Consider the following 16,443-nt stretch of genomic DNA (forward strand, 5'->3'; position numbering starts at 1 on the left):
AACGCGCGTGCCGAATCTGAAGCCGGTGGGACGAACGGTTCTCGAGATACGCGGATTACAAACAAACAAACAAACAGACAGAGATTTGTCGCATTTATAGATAGATGAGGCTACTACATTTAAATCTTTAATACATCTTTAATACATTCTTTTCATGATCCTAACAGGTGTTTTTTATAGCCTATCGATGTCACAGTGATGTGTCAAGGGAACCAACCTAAACTGTAAAAATGTGTACACACACGCTTCACGTCTACACACAGACAAGCTGTGACATTTCTCATGGTAAACTGCGACCTTCGGTCGCAATAATCGGGGGTCAGCCATGTCTCAGTAATCATAAAAAAAGTCTACATTAAAATTCGGAATAAAATCCTGACATAAAAATTACTTCTCTAACATTTAAAAGACCCATTAAAACTGGGGCAGTTGGACATGTTGCTGGTTGGTAAAGGGAATTGCTAGGTTGCTGAAGTTGTACTGGGTGGTTGGGACCGAAGGTGGCAGTATACCATGAGAAATGCCATAGCCGTCAGTCTGTACACATTTTTACGGTTCTCTTGTCACTGTGACATCACTCTGACATCATGCTTTGATGTCACTGGGACCTCATGCTCTGGCTTGATGTCCCTTCTATGCCCATATATTTTATGCCCATATATAGTCGACAATGTGATGTCAGAACATGACCTTATATGGGCATTCCCAGATTACACTTGCAAATTAATTACATCCTTGTCCGTTTTATGCCCATATATGGAGAACCCTGTCCCTGTGTCATCAATATTAAGGGCATATCTGGGAATCCCCATATATGGGCATGTTCTGGCATGCCCATATATGGGCATTCCCAGATCACACTTGCAAATTAATTACGTCCTTGTCCGTTCTATGCCCATATATGGAGATCCCTGTCCCGATGTCATCAATATAAGGGAATATCTGGGAATGCCCATATTTGGTAATGCCCATATATGGGCATGTTCTGCCAATCTCAACAGGCACTGTTGAGATTGGGTAACTGGTCCGATATAGATCACTGGCCAGATAGCCAAGAATTGGCGCGACCTTGCCCTTTATTGATTGATTGATTGATTGATTGATTGAAGACTTTATTAGAAGTTTGCACAGAAAAAGGTACAGTTTCATGACTGGTAAAAGGAGCGGCAAGGAGTTAGAACAGGGAAAGCCAATGGTCAGGTCACGTTCTCCACAACCCAATGGATCGAAGAGGGACAAGGATAGTCTCCGCCGGTGTGATCCCTTGACCACCGTAGAGGATGAGGTACGTAGCCCCTCCGAGAGAAGGTAGGAGACTGTGGCCGCTACTCCTCCCGGGCAGCAGGGCTCCCGGGAAGCAGCCTCTCCGCTCCGAGCATCTCTCCGTTCTGGGGATCCATGATGGCCAGGCGGTCCTGGATTTGTGATTGCCGCTGGAGGAGTTCGTTCAGGAGGTTAGTAATGGTCCATTTTACTAACCTCCTGAACGAACTATAATGGAGTGGAGCTCCGTCCTCAATGAGTTGACTTCTGCCGCTGTTGGTGCCATTTTGTCAGTATCCGTAGTAAAGCTGGGTAGTTTCTAGGCTATGGTTAGTCACAGCTTGCAGTTCGCTAGACCGGCTTCTTTCTAGGCTGAAGGCGAGCCACAGCCAGCTAGCAGAACAGTGCGACTCCGAAGAAAGTGATCTAAGGTGCTGATCACTGAGATTGCATGGTGGTTCAGAAGGTGTAGGCCTATATCAGAGGACTATAGGGTGTGCCAATATGTAGTTCTAGAGCGGCTATTTCTTGGGTCAACACAGCCTTACACAGGTGTTCTGATTGGAGTAGAGCATTAGTTCTATCCCAATCAAACAATTGAAACACCTGTGTTTGACCCAAAATATGGCCGCTCTAGGACTACAATTGTGTTACCGTTGGCACACACTATAGTATCCAAGCATTTGGTGTTAAAAGGTTGAGTAGAAATCTGTTACATTTCTCTGTAACAGACAGAGTGAGTGACAGAGCTTCTCGCTCTGGCTCCTCACGCATGCACACATTGCGCACATTTGAGAAAGTCTTTCTCTGTTTGAGTGAGAGCCTGGCTGTGCTGCTGAACCTGCAGTCCAGGTGCTGGAGGTTGTGGCCACCATGGACTGGGCACTGCTGCTGCTGCTGGTGCTGGTGGTGGCTGGTAGACTGACCACGTCCACGTTGTCCGAAGATGGTTTCAATTCATCTTCAGTGCTGCCCAGGCTCTTCGACTCAGAAGCTTGGAAGCTGCTGAGGTCCATCTTCTCCTCCAAGCCTGTGGCAGCCGCAGCACTACTACGGTGCGGTACCACGGCCCACTTGCTCACATCCATGGGCGCAACATCATCATCAACATCTCGTGAACAGGTGCTCACATCATCCGTGGGTGTGTCAACATCGTGGGCTGTTGGTGTTGAGTTGAGACACGATTGAATCAGGGCTTTAATGCCTGCCTCTCTTGTGGTCAGCATAGGCTGGAGCTTGTCTGAGGCAAATTCATAGACACGTCCCGTTTCGCTGGCCGCCAGGAAGAGAACCTGGGTTCCTGTCAGCTTGACGAGCTCTTTGACCTTTTTTATGACACTGTTTTTACGCTTGCTGAAGGCCTTTCGTCGCTTTAACGTGTCCGCAATGAATTCAATTCTTATCTTCACACGACCACGTGTCATCTTTTTCAGTGCCTCTCGCTTCAGCTCTCCTCTCATCCTCCTCTCTCTGCTGTCTCCAGCTGAACCCATGGAGTCATGATGTTCATCTGCTGAGTCGCTGCATGAAGGTCTTTTATCTACAAGTTGGGACATCTTGACTGCTATGAAATGTACTGCAGCTTGATAATCAAACTGATCACTGATACATGTGTGGCTGGGATCTCCTTTTATAGGGCCACATTTTCTGCAACGTCACCTCCACGTCACTATTTGATTTGTGACACGTTTTGATTTGTTTATGATGACCATATATGGTGTGTGGTGAGTGACACGCAGCCTAGCAACCGTTGCTACCAGTAAGACTCCCTAATCGGGAGATAAGCGACCGTTGGTCGCTTATCTCCACAAATAGGCCAAAAGTTTGTTTTACCAATTATTACACTCTATGTGAACATTTACATCAACAAATCCCAAGTACTATGCAGAACGACCCATTTCAAGTTTTTAATGTACAACAATATTTAGAAAATAGGTCTACAAGCTGACAGTCCTCGTCCCTTATATTCCCATAGGTTATATGGAGATCTCAGTGTTTGTCAGTCCTAGTTCATTTATGCCCATATATGGACATCTCTATATCTACTGTAACAGTCCTTGTCCCTTTATGCCCATATATGGAGATCTCTTAACTGTAAGTCCTTGTCCCTTTTATGCCCATATATGGATATTCCTGATGTCATCAGTATATGAACATATATGGGCTTTCTGATATGCCCATATATGGAGATCTCTTAACTGTAAGCCCTTGTCCCTTTTATGCCCATATATGGATATCCCTGATGTCATCCGTATATGCCCATATATGGGCTTTCTAATATGCCCATATATGGAGATCTCTGTATCTCCATATATGGGTATAAAAGGATACTTCAGGTCTGACATCAGGTTTGTTTATATTGGGTTGCTAGGTTTGACATCACAAACTCTATGGGCCATCTGACCTAGAAATCTATATTTGGGCATAGATGACTCATCGTGACCTCATCACACGTCGACCGCACGTGTGACGTGCGGTCGACCGCACGTGTGACCGACGGACGGCCGGTGGAGGTTTTCATACTAAACTGCGACCTTACGGTCGCAATGAACGCGCGCGAACGACACGTAGTGGATCCTGGCCAGGTGACGTCACCATGGCTCTCAGTAACGTTAAATGCATTAATATGGACACTGCACCGTGCAATGCGGTCGCTATGACAACATACACAAAAACCTCTGGTGCAACGTCGATTAGCCTACTCTTCTAAAACAAAATAATAATATACAATACATCTATAGGCCTATAAGTACCGTATTAAACACACACACACACACACATCTAGAATGTAGGTATTTGTTTAAACTGATGACATGTCCATCAAACGAGTCGTTTAAATGCAGTTGTCCACAGTGATGAAACGGCTGTTACCTCTCTATTACCTCTGCTTGGTCACAAGATGGCGCACTTTCTTCAAATTGCACAACACTTTACTGAGAATAGCTGGGCGGGCTGGATCAAAAGTTTTCCTCTGCGGTGGAAAGGAAAGGCTGGTGAGTGGTGACCAATCTGACCAATATTATTGACCAATGGTGGAAAAGGTTACTCAAATATAGTTAGATTCATAAATATTGTTGCATGGGCCTATACATTTTATGCTAACCCGTTTTCAATAATAGCCTATAGAGTAAAGTGGGGTAAAGGCCCCCCTTAAGGATAATGTCTATTTTATGACCAATTAAAATACATTTTGATATAAATTCAGTATGTACATGTTAGCAATGCTTTACCCAATACACTTATATGGGCACCATGTTGAAACATTAGATAGACTACGCACTAAAGTGATTATATTGTTTGGCAGTTAGATATTATGCTAGGCCTAAGTTTGTATGATTTCACACACACACACACACACACACACACACACACACACACCTGTGCCCACCTCTCCAAGTGCCCACTGTCCACATGTCCCTATGGGGCTTTTAAGCCGTGACATCATTTTGTAGTCAGACCTCCAAGCAGATTTATTGTCAATATCTGTCCCTCGCTATTTCAACAGATCCAAGACAAAAATAATGACTAAAGTATAATTCTATCACTTTCCTTTCAACAACAAAGAGAAGAAAAATTTGTAAATAGTAAAAATAGTAAAAAGATTCACGGGCGCTGGGGCCTTTTGGCCCCAAAAGTTCTCCTCTGCCTACAAAATGATGTCAGACTTAACAGCCCCATAGTGCCCAGATGGTGTTGGTGCCCAGTTGTCCAGGTGCCCATCTCTCCAAGTGCCCACATGTCCCTATAGTGTCCACGTGTGCCTCGTGCCCACACGGCGTCACAAAAAAGTACACACATGTGAACAACAAACATTTAATATGTAACAAAATGGAATTTTCCCCAAAAAATATTTGCACTTTTTCTTAAATTATAAAATGAAACAAATTCATGTTGATAGTTAATAGATAAATGTTATACTGTTATACATACTGTTAAACCCAGAGTGGCAAGCTAGGTGTAGCCTTTCTTGACACTATACCCTTCGAGAATTACATTGACCTTTGATTGGTTGCTATCAGATAAGATCATTTATTTCATGATAGCACTTGTTATAAGTTGCTGTGGATAAAAAAGCATCAGATAAATGTCTTACATTTATTTTAAAGGCAAACATGTATTGTTTTCATATTTTTCTGTCCTTTCAATGTTGTTATAATTCACTTTTTGGCACAAACGATATCACAATCCTTTCAAATATGTGTCATCGCCATAGGGAATCTGTTGGGATCCTACGTCCATGTGACTGAGGTGACTGGTGGTGCTCATTATGCAGTCATCATTAGTAAACTTAAAGATACTGGACAGCGACAGAAGAAATCAATTGACCAAAGTGACTACATCTTGGCTTTCTGCCCACCATGCCCTGCACAAACTGGAACTGATGTCAACTTTGTCAAGGAGGCAATGGGAAAGATTCCAAGTGAGAAATCACTTGGGGGGGGGGGGGGGGGGGGGGGGGCTGGAATTATTTTATACTTATTTTTGAAAAGTCGGGAAAATGTGTGCAAATCTTTGAAAATATGTATTTTTAAAGTGAACATTTGTAACTCAAACTTTGCTTCTGGGGGGGTCCCTGGAACTAAATATTTTTTTTCTATATATCTATTTCACTACATATTTAACCAATAGCATGTAATGTTTATGTACTCTGCATTTTGTACCTTTGATATTAGTGGTGTACGGTCATGGATGGTCGTTGTACGTCTGTGATGTTTTGACACTACAGTAGTTTAGTTTGTTTTTGTGCAGTGGAGATGGATTTAGGATCAGAATGTAGTCTAATGATTTCTATTTTCTCATTCAGTTTCTCTGCATTCATGAATGTATTGAGTTTATTTTTCTTTCATCAATGTTTCCCTTTCTGTGCTTCTGTCAGGCCAAACTTGGTTGGAGGAACTTAATCGTTCCATTGCAACAACAAAAACAAAACTGTTAATCTTAAAATGTTGTGTCAAAGGTATTTGTGTGGTTCTGGTCAAAGTGCATTTTGCCCTTCATAAGATGCCTTTTTGAAAGAAGATTTAAGTTCAGAAGAATAACCCACACATGGGGGCTGTTTCAACAATGAACCAGCATTTTTCTTTTATAAAGTTTCATTTTTTGGCAATATTTTCAGTTAGGTCAGTGTAAGACATACAAGACAAGATGGGACTCCAACCATATTCAAATATCGTCACTGTCAGAAACCTTGTATCTCCAAGTTTCAAATTTGTAAATTTATTTGCAAAGTAAAGCCCTTCTTCACCATACAAGACCATCACAAGTAGTTTTAAACAGCTGATCTACAAGCACACAACGCCTCGCACTGCGCACACTAGTTTAAATCATTTTAAAAATGATAAATACAAAACAAACGGTTTTGGACATACAAGGTTTTCACCCGACAACGACGATATGGTCTGTGCACTAATTGCCTGAGTCACCAGGCACCTTGGTCTGTGACTATTAATAACATTATGTCTCTTTCTGCTATTGTAAATGTCTGCCCATGATGGATGTAACACACTTATCTGTTATATTTGAGCTCCTTTCATTATGGATGTTTATGAGTTATCTTTCTAAATGCCTAACCCTGTCATTGAAATAATCCCCATGTCTGTTCATGCTTTTGACCAAAAAAAAACGTTTGCTCCTCAACACAGAGATTTTAACAAGATGAGCCAATTTCAAGGACTTATCATTGATCCCAGGTCAGATGTAATTGTTTAGAATAGCTGGTATTCCCACAAGCCAGGTTCCTGCTAAGCATGGTCAAACAGAGATGACCCAGGGCATGATCCTTGTCATTCTCTTTTACCCAACACAATCATTTATCAGTCGTTTCTTTTTGCACTTTGTCAGACATTTTATGCTGGAGTATACTAGCCTGGCGGGGCCATACATCATACTGTGTTCACTCACTTCCACAGTATAATACTATGGAATACTATGGTAACTATGGACGGTTATACTGTGGAAGGAATGAGTGAGTGAACGCAGTATGACGTCGGGCCCCGCCAGGCTAGGAGTATACCTACAACAAGATGTTGAATTCTGAGTTGATTTTAGCTGGCAAAGGCTTTGAACAACACAACCCTCTAAAATAAAACTATAGGCTGTGGGATACAGACTCTATCTACATAAATGCAGCTGACACTGTTCTCAAATGGAGGCCAGCAAAATGAAAAGAATGGGAGCCCTGTGAGAATACTTAGTCTTGCTACAAAGCAAACAAAGTTCAGCATATCTTGCCATGTTGTAATCATTTGTGCCATTTGCCCTAATAAGCCCTTCTGTTATCTAAACCTATTCAAACAATATTATATCTAGGCCAGATTTAAATAGAGGTTGAAATAACTGTGCACCGTTTTTAAACTGAAATCATAATAGAATTTCAGAAGGACTTCATGTATCTATTTTACGGGATATAATTTGTATTCATTGAAGAACAATGTCTCAACTGATTGTACATTAGAATCCTTTATAATTAATCCACAAATTACTTGTTACTCTTTTTTTTAGAAGTTATGTGCTGCTATTTCATAGTACCAGCGTGTTATAACACCAGATGAAAATAAAATTAAAACTATAATTCATGTTAATTACTGCCTTTGTGTTTATAATCAAGCTGTTATTGCCTTCATAGATAAAAGTCAACCATGTGTAGTAGGGATGATGGTAATTTCTTTAATGTGTGTGCAATGGATTACACTTCATTGTTTGCCATTTAAAAAGTGGAAATCACTAGGAATAGATTCAGAATTGTCCACATTACAAAAACTTGAAAGGTGTATATTTAATTGCCTGAAAATTGCAATTAAACAGTGCCCAGTTCACACCAATGCCTACCATGTGAAAGTGCCCAGCAAGAATTTAATAACTTTTACAGACACGGTCGTTTGGCCTTTGGAATTGTAAATTCTTATTACCTTAAAACACCTAATGATCATAACCAGTAAGACGCCTAAGGGCGAAAAGCGACCTCGCCCTAAAGGTCTTGGCCATACATATGGATTCTGTTAGTGTAGTTTTCCTAACAGGGCATCATCTGGGATACAATCCCTTTTATGCCCATAAATGGAGATCCCTAACAGAATCCCTTTTATGCCCATATATGGAGATCCCTGTTCTTGAGTATCTGACATCACTAATCCTTTTTATGCCCATATATGGAGATCCCTAACAGAATCCCTTTTATGCCCATATATGGAGATCCCTGCTCTGATATGGAGTTCCCTAACAGAATCCCTTTTATGCCCATATATGGAGATCCCTGCTCTGAGTATCTGATGTCACTGCGATGTCACCTGTGAAGTCACAGTGATGTGTCAGGGGAACCACAGTGTCAGGCATTATACCAATCTGAGTTCCCAGAAGTTATTTTTTTTCGCCTCTAGGGGGGCGAGAAGAACCTCTGGGACAAAACTATGATATCCCTGGCCAGGAAGTATAGTCAGGGGATATTAATAAAACCTGGGAATAAATTCCTTACCAAACAATTTCTTCACCAATGTGTTTGTAAAGGTGTCTAGTAACATATCTAACAAAGATTGAAATTCAACATCCCCAGGAGAATCTTTGACAGCTAGGGTACATTCACTTACTATACACTATTCTATCAGGGGAAAAATGACTCCCAAAAAATATGCTTAAGTAGCATGTTTTGATTGATTGAAGACTTTATTAGAAGTTAGGAAAAGGTACAGTTTCATGACGGTACAGTTCACTGGTACAAGGTCTACTAAAAGGAGATCCTAGAAAAGCTATGGTTAGCCTGCTGTTTGCTGTTCGCTAGACCGGCTTCTAGGCTGAAGGCGAGCCACGTACAGCCAGCTAGCAGAACAGCGCGACTCCGAATCTAAGGTGCATCATGATCACTGAGATTGCATGGTGGTTCAGAAGGTGTAGGTAGGCCTATATCAGAGGACTAGTATCCAAGCATTTGGTGTTAAAAGGTTGAGTAGAAGAAATCTGTTACATTTCTCTGACACAGAGTGGCAGAGCTTCTCGCTGGCAGGTACCGACGCTCCTCACGCATGCACACAGTGCACTCAATGGAGAAAGTCTTTCTCTGTTTGAGTGAGAGCCTGGCTGTGCTGCTGAACCTGCAGTCCAGGTGCTGGAGGTTGTGGCCACCATGGACTGGGCACTGCTGCTGCTGCTGCTGGGGGTGGTGGTGGTGGCTGGTATACTGACCACGTTGTCCAAAGATGCTTCATCATTAGTGTTGGCCAGGCTCTTGGACTCAGAAGCCTGGAAGCTGAGGTCCATCTTCTCCTCCAAGCCCGTGGCAGCCGTAGCACTACGGTACGGTACGGCCCACTGGCTCACATCCGTGGGTGCAACATCATCATCAACATCTCGTGAACAGGTGCTCACATCATCCGTGGGTGTGTCAACATCGTGGGCTGTTGGTGTTGAGTTGAGACACGATTGAATCAGGGCTTTAATGCCTGCCTCTCTTGTGGTCAGCATGGGCTGGAGCTTGTCGGAGGCAAATTCATAGACGCGTCCCGTTTCGCTGGCCGCCAGGAAGAGAACCTGGGTTCCTGTCAGCTTGACCAGCTCTTTGACCTTTTTTATGACACTGTTTTTACGCTTGCTGAAGGCCTTTCGTCGCTTTAACGTGTCCGCAATGAATTTGATTTCTATCTTCACACGACCACGTGTCATCTTTTTCAGTGCCTCTCGCTTCAGCTCTCCTCTCATCCTCCTCTCTCTGCTGTCTCCAGCTGGACCCATGGAGTCATGATGTTCATCTCCTCTCATCCTCCTCTCTCTGCTGTCTCCAGCTGAACCCATGGAGTCATGATGTTCATCTGCTGAGTCGCTGCATGAAGGTCTTTTATCTCCAAGTTGGGACATCTTGACTGCTATGAAATGTACTGCTGCTTGATAATCAAACTGATCACTGATACATGTGTGGCTGGGATCTCCTTTTATAGGGCCACATTTTCTGCAACGTCACCTCCACGTCACTATTTGATTTGTGACACGTTTTGATTTGTTTATGATGACCATATATGGTGTGTGGTGAGTGACACGCAGCCTAGCAACCGTTGCTATGAACGCGCGCGAACGACACGTGGTGGATCCTGGCCGGGTGACGTCACCATGTCGTCTGAAAAATTAAGACTATTTTTTAGAATGATGAATTGTCAGAAGAAAGAAAAGGTAACCTCTCAGTAAAAAATGCATTAATATTATGGACACTGCACCCACAATGTGCAATGCGGTCGCTATATGACAACATACACAAAAACCTCTGGTGCAACGTCGATTAGCCTACTCTTCTAAAACAAAATAATAATATACAATACATCTATAAGTACTGTATTAAACACACACACATCTAGAATGTAGGTATTTGTTTAAACTGATGACATATTGACATGTCCATCACACGAGTCGTTTAACTGCAGTTGTCCACAGTGATGAAACGGCTGTTACCTCTGCTTGGTCACAAGATGGCGCACTTTCTTCAAATTGCACTACACTTTACTGAGAATAGCTGGGCGGGCTGGATCAAAAGTTTTCCTCTGCGGTGGAAAGGCTGGTGACCAATCTGACCAATATTATTGACCAATGGTGGAAAAAGGTACTCAAATATAGTTAGATTCATAAATATTGTTGCATGGGCCTATACATTTTATACTAACCCTTTTTAATAATAGCCTAAATATAGTCTACGACGCTCTAAAGTGATTATTGTTTGGCAGTTAGATATGATGCTAGGCCTATAAAGTGATGATTTCACACACACACACACACACACACACACACACACACACACACACACACACACACACACACACACACACACACACACACACACACACGCGCACACACACACACACACACACACACACACACACACACACACACACTGACACACACACACACACACACACAGCTAAAACAGCATGAAGATGATTCTATGGCTACAGTAAAACACATTGATTACCTTTAATTCATTCATGGATGGATCTGTGATAGTTTAACCTTTTGAAGAAGGTAAAAGAAACTGTGTGCAACGGCGTTGTGCCCAGATGATTTTGGTGCCCAGTTGTCCAAGTGCCCACCTCTCCAAGTGCCCACATGTCCCTATAGCGCACACCCAGATGTCTCCATCCCTATATGCCCACTCTTCCAGGTGCCCACATGTTCCTATAGTGCCCAGATGGTTTTGGTGCCCAGTTGTCCAGGTGCCCATCTCTCCAAGTGCCCACATGTCCCTAAAGTGCCCACGTGTGCCTCGTGCCCACACGGCGTCACAAAAAAGTTCACACATGTGAACAACAAACATTTAATATGTAACAAAATGGAAATTTCCCCACACATATTTGCACTTTTTCTTAAATTATAAAATGAAACAAATTCATGTTGATACTTAATAGATAAATGTTATACTGTTATACATACTGTTAAAACCCTGAGTGGCAAGCTAGGTGTAGCCTTTCTTGACACTATACCCTTCGAGAATTACATTGACCTTTGATTGGTTGCTATCAGATAAGATCATTTATTTTATGATAACGCTTGTTATACTTTTCTGTGGATAAAAAGCATCAGATAAATGTCTTACATGTATTTTAAAGGCAAACATGTTGATTGTTTTCATATTTTTCTGTCCTTTCAGTGTTGTTATAATTCACTTTTTGGCACAAACGATATCACAATCCTTTCTACGTCTGTGTGACTGGATTCACTGGGGTAGCCAGATAAGTCGCCCTCTTTCAAAGTCGCCCCAAACTCTTTTCCCAACGGGTCTGTGGCCTTAAGCTAGATGCAAAATAGGCTAAAATCAAATATTTGCTTCTGGGGGTCCCTGGAACAAAATATTTTGTGATGGGGGTCCGTAGCCAAATACATATCATTCTGGGGGTCCTTCACATGACAAAGTTTGAGAAACACTGATGGCAACATAAGTGGGTTTTTTTTCAGAAAATTGTTATGATTTAGAAGACATTTGTAGAATGTGCCTATCAGTGGTTAAGGACCCCCAAAATGTGTTTTTGGCTGTGGACCCCCATCTCAAAATATTTTGTTCCACGGATGGACCCCTATTGCAAACCTTTTTGTTCCAGGGACCCCCAGAAGCACAGATTTGATTTTAGTCTAATCTGCATCTAGCTTAAGGCCACAGACCCGTTGGGAAACGAGTTTGGGGCGACTTTGAAAGAGGGCGAGTTTTCTGGTATTCGTGACTGGCGGTGCTCATTATGCAGTCATTAGTAAACTTAAAGATATTAGACAGCGACAGAAGAAATCAATTGACCAAAGTGACTACATCTTGGCTTTCTGCCCACCATGCCCTGCACAAACTGGAACTGATGTAAACTTTGTCAAGGAGGCAATGGGAAAGATTCCAAGTGAGAAATCTTCCATTCAGGGGTGTCACAAGGGGGGTGGAATTATTTTATACTTATTTTTTGAGAAGTCGTGAAAATGTGTGCAAATCTTTGAAAATATGTATTTTTAAACTGAACATTTATAACTCAAACTTTGCTTCTGGGGGGTCCCTGGAACTAAATATTTTGAGATGGGGGTCTGTGGTGAAGTTTGAGCACCACTGACATAGAAACATAGGTTTTTCCAAAAAAAAAAACTTAGAAGGATCTGAAATATTCAAAGACTTGCACAAATGTTCCCGATTTTTCAAAAATAGCAGACCTACAAGCTCGAAGCATGGCACTCGGTGCCGTGAGTGCTGTGCTGTGAGCTTGTATATCTGCTATTTTTCAATAGTTAAAGTACCCAGTCCCAGGGCCCAGAATTTGGTGCAACACCCCTGGTTGGATCCTTTGATGTACAGTATAAATGAATCTATCCACATTCATTCATTCTTTAATTTTCTCACTCTTGAAAGGAAATAAACCAGTGATTCTCACAGACATGACGTTAACGCTTATCTAGATGACAGCACCAGACACGTGACCAGAGAGGACGTCAAACAAGTGCACTTTGGACTTCAGTCTACACAAGCTCTGTTGACTCTTTAGCAACCACCTTAATAATGAATGTAGGGGTTTTCATAGGCAAAGATTTGCATGGTTGTGGTGGTGCTGGAACATCCCTCATTGTCATTGTCATCTCCTCTTATTTGCCTGGTGTTGTAGTAGTAGAGGAACAGGAAAAGACCTGCCAAGTAAACAAGACCAGTCAGTCACACAGGAAGGCAAAACATACAGCACAAGATCACACCTAGAAGATCACTATCAGAACCATTATTGGTTCTCAAACATTTTTCATGTTGACAATGCATTGTCAGATTAGATTATTGTCTATAGTCAATTAGCCTACAGTATGTATCCAGGGTTAAAGTGGTTAAAAGTGTTGTATTTTGATAAAACAGAACAGTATATTAACTACTTTTGCTGGGGACCCCCAGCGAACCCCCGCAAGGACCCCTGGGGGTCCCTGGACCCCTTCTGAGAACAATTGCATTAGGCCTATAAGTCAAATTCTATTTCCCTTACCCCGAATGGATCTGTGAATAAATATTTTAGAAAGTAAAATAATTGCCGGGGGGGATGGCGGGGTGTTAGAAAATAGTTGCAACTTGTTAACCATAGAATAGCTGTGATTGTGAATACCTTGGAAAGAATTGAGAATGGTGAAAATGTAGTAGGCGGGCACTTGCAAGACGCCGTGAGCAAAGAAAGCGAAACCCCACGTGATTCCCAGCATGCAGCACAGACCCATCACGGTCCAGGTATCTTTCCTGCTCCTGTCCATCTGACCAGCCCTCACGCTGCTGCTCTGGACGTAACAGAGCCAGCGAAGCACCACCACAAAGGTGGTGAAGGTGAAGAGGAAGACCACGGCGTAGTAGCCCACGTTGACAAAGTAGTGGACATCGTTGTCTGTTATCCAGCACCTCGGTACAGAAAGGACAGGTTGTAATTAACCTGCAAACAAAGTGCTCTGCTCTGTACAATTAATCTACAGCGCTCTTTTAGAGCAGTGTTTCTCAAACGTTCAAATTTCAAGGTCTCCCCTTAACTCTTGACAGTGTACAAATGGAACCAAATGGACCCGTCAGGGTTCATTTGGTTCCATGTGTACACTGTCAGAGTTACAGACTTGTAAGGGTAATTTTAGACCCCCCTGAAGGCACCCACAAAGTCCCTGGAATCCACTTTGAGAACCACCGAGTGTTGAACTTTCTTGCAGAACATGACATATCACATCCGCAGACAATTTAACAGGTAAACGCAACCAAAACATATTAAATTAAACAAAACATATTATTTTGTAGGATTAGGAAATGCTGTTAGTTACATGGTGACCTGAGTGTTATCCTCTGTGATGATGACCTGTTCACCATATTTTCCCAGGCTGAAGATGGTGGTCACGACAATACTCGGCAGTACTTGATATGAAAAGAGAAAAAGAGCGGACAGGTTAACTTTATTATTTTTTTTGTCAAATAAGTGCCAAAAGATTATCAACAACATGTATCAGTTATCATATTAACAATTTTCTGTTTTAGCATATTTAAGAAGAAAAGAAAGAGAAAAGAAGAACTGAAAACAGACAAAATACAATACAATATAACAGGTTAACTTTATTATTAACCAAGGGTTTGTTTAGTATGACTTTAATGCTCAAATCAAGAAATAATTGTTAAAAAAAAAACCTCAAAGGCAGACCGTAACAGAGAGCCTAAAATGTAGAGTGGTAGGCCACAATTTGTGCCTTTATCCTTTTAAATTCATTCTCAATAAAGTGCTCAGTCAATCAATACAAACTAGTAAGACACCTCAGGGTGACTTGCGAACTCAGGGTGACATGCGACCTCGCCCTAAAGGGCGAGGTCGCGCCAATTCTTGGCCATCTGGCCAGTGATGTATATGGGACCAGTTACTCATAATGGTAGTTATGCTATGTCAAAACATGCCCATATATGGATATTACCAAATATGGGCATTCCCATATATGTCCTTAATATTGATAACATAATATCCTTAATAATGTCCTTAATATTGACAATATAGGAATCTCCATATATGGGCATAAAACATACGTAAGTAATGCCAAGCAGGGCCTTGGTGATTTAGGTTTGATACCTCTGGATCTCCATATATGGGCATAAGGGGGTACCCTAACAATCTCATTTTCGGCCTGGGATTTATGATATCCATGTATGGGCATAAACATTTTTTTTTTCCTTTTTCTGGGAATGACCATATATGGACTTTTATACCCTGAGAAATCTCCTAGCTTGTCTGTCTGACTGTCAGTACAGGAAGTGATGTCACGTAACATCCTTTTTATGCCCATATATGAGTCATTCTGTACCACATCACTGTGACTCACTGACATCACGTGACATCACTTCCTGTACTGACAGTCAGACAATACTGACAGTCAGACAAGCTACAAGATTTCTCGGGGTATAATGCGACCTTCGGTCGCAATTATTGACCAACCAGGTTATATTTTGAGCAAGTCATTATAGGTGAAATTGATTTATGTGAAGAATGAAAAGAGAACCAAAAAGAGAACCACTCTTTTTGGTTCTCTTTTCATTCTTCACAGGAAAGACTGTTGTCACAAGAAGACACAAGACATACCCCAACCGGCAACGGAGACTTTGAGCAGATAGTGCTTGCTAGTGACGGTGCCAGCCTTGTAGAGCTGCAGACACAGATGGAAGGCCTCCACAGCAAACCAGGTGAACGTTGCTAGCAGGGCGTAGTGCATGATGACCGCCATCATCACGCAGCCCACGTGGCTCTTCAGGTCTGCCACGCCTTTGTTGGTGAGGAAGGCCAGGTTGAGCAGCAACATGGCCACAAAGAGCTGCATGAGGATCTTTGTGGTGTCGTTGGCCTTGCTGCGCCACCTGGGAGGACGGGACACAATGTCAGACAGATGTATACGTTGGCCAATCACATCGCAGATCATACACACATGATACACTACCGGCCAATTACAGTGCATCTTGCGTCTTTTCAGGAAATAGCTTGCTTCAACAGCTTTGTTTACACTGGTCTAGAAGTCTAGCATGTAACTCCCCAACCGCTGCTCGTAGAAGGACACGAGACCCCTCTATAGATGCGTCTCGGCGAGGCGAGGCGGACGCGGTGGTCTGAAGGCCGAAAAAAGGCCGAAAAAAGCAGACGCGACCGCGGTTTGCTATACTGCTACAGACCACTAGTTGAGCAACTTACACAGTATAGCTTTAAGTCTGAC

Source organism: Nannobrachium achirus, assembly GCF_963921795.1.
Source record: "Nannobrachium achirus genome assembly, chromosome: 16".
Classification (NCBI taxonomy): Eukaryota; Metazoa; Chordata; class Actinopteri; order Myctophiformes; family Myctophidae; genus Nannobrachium; species Nannobrachium achirus.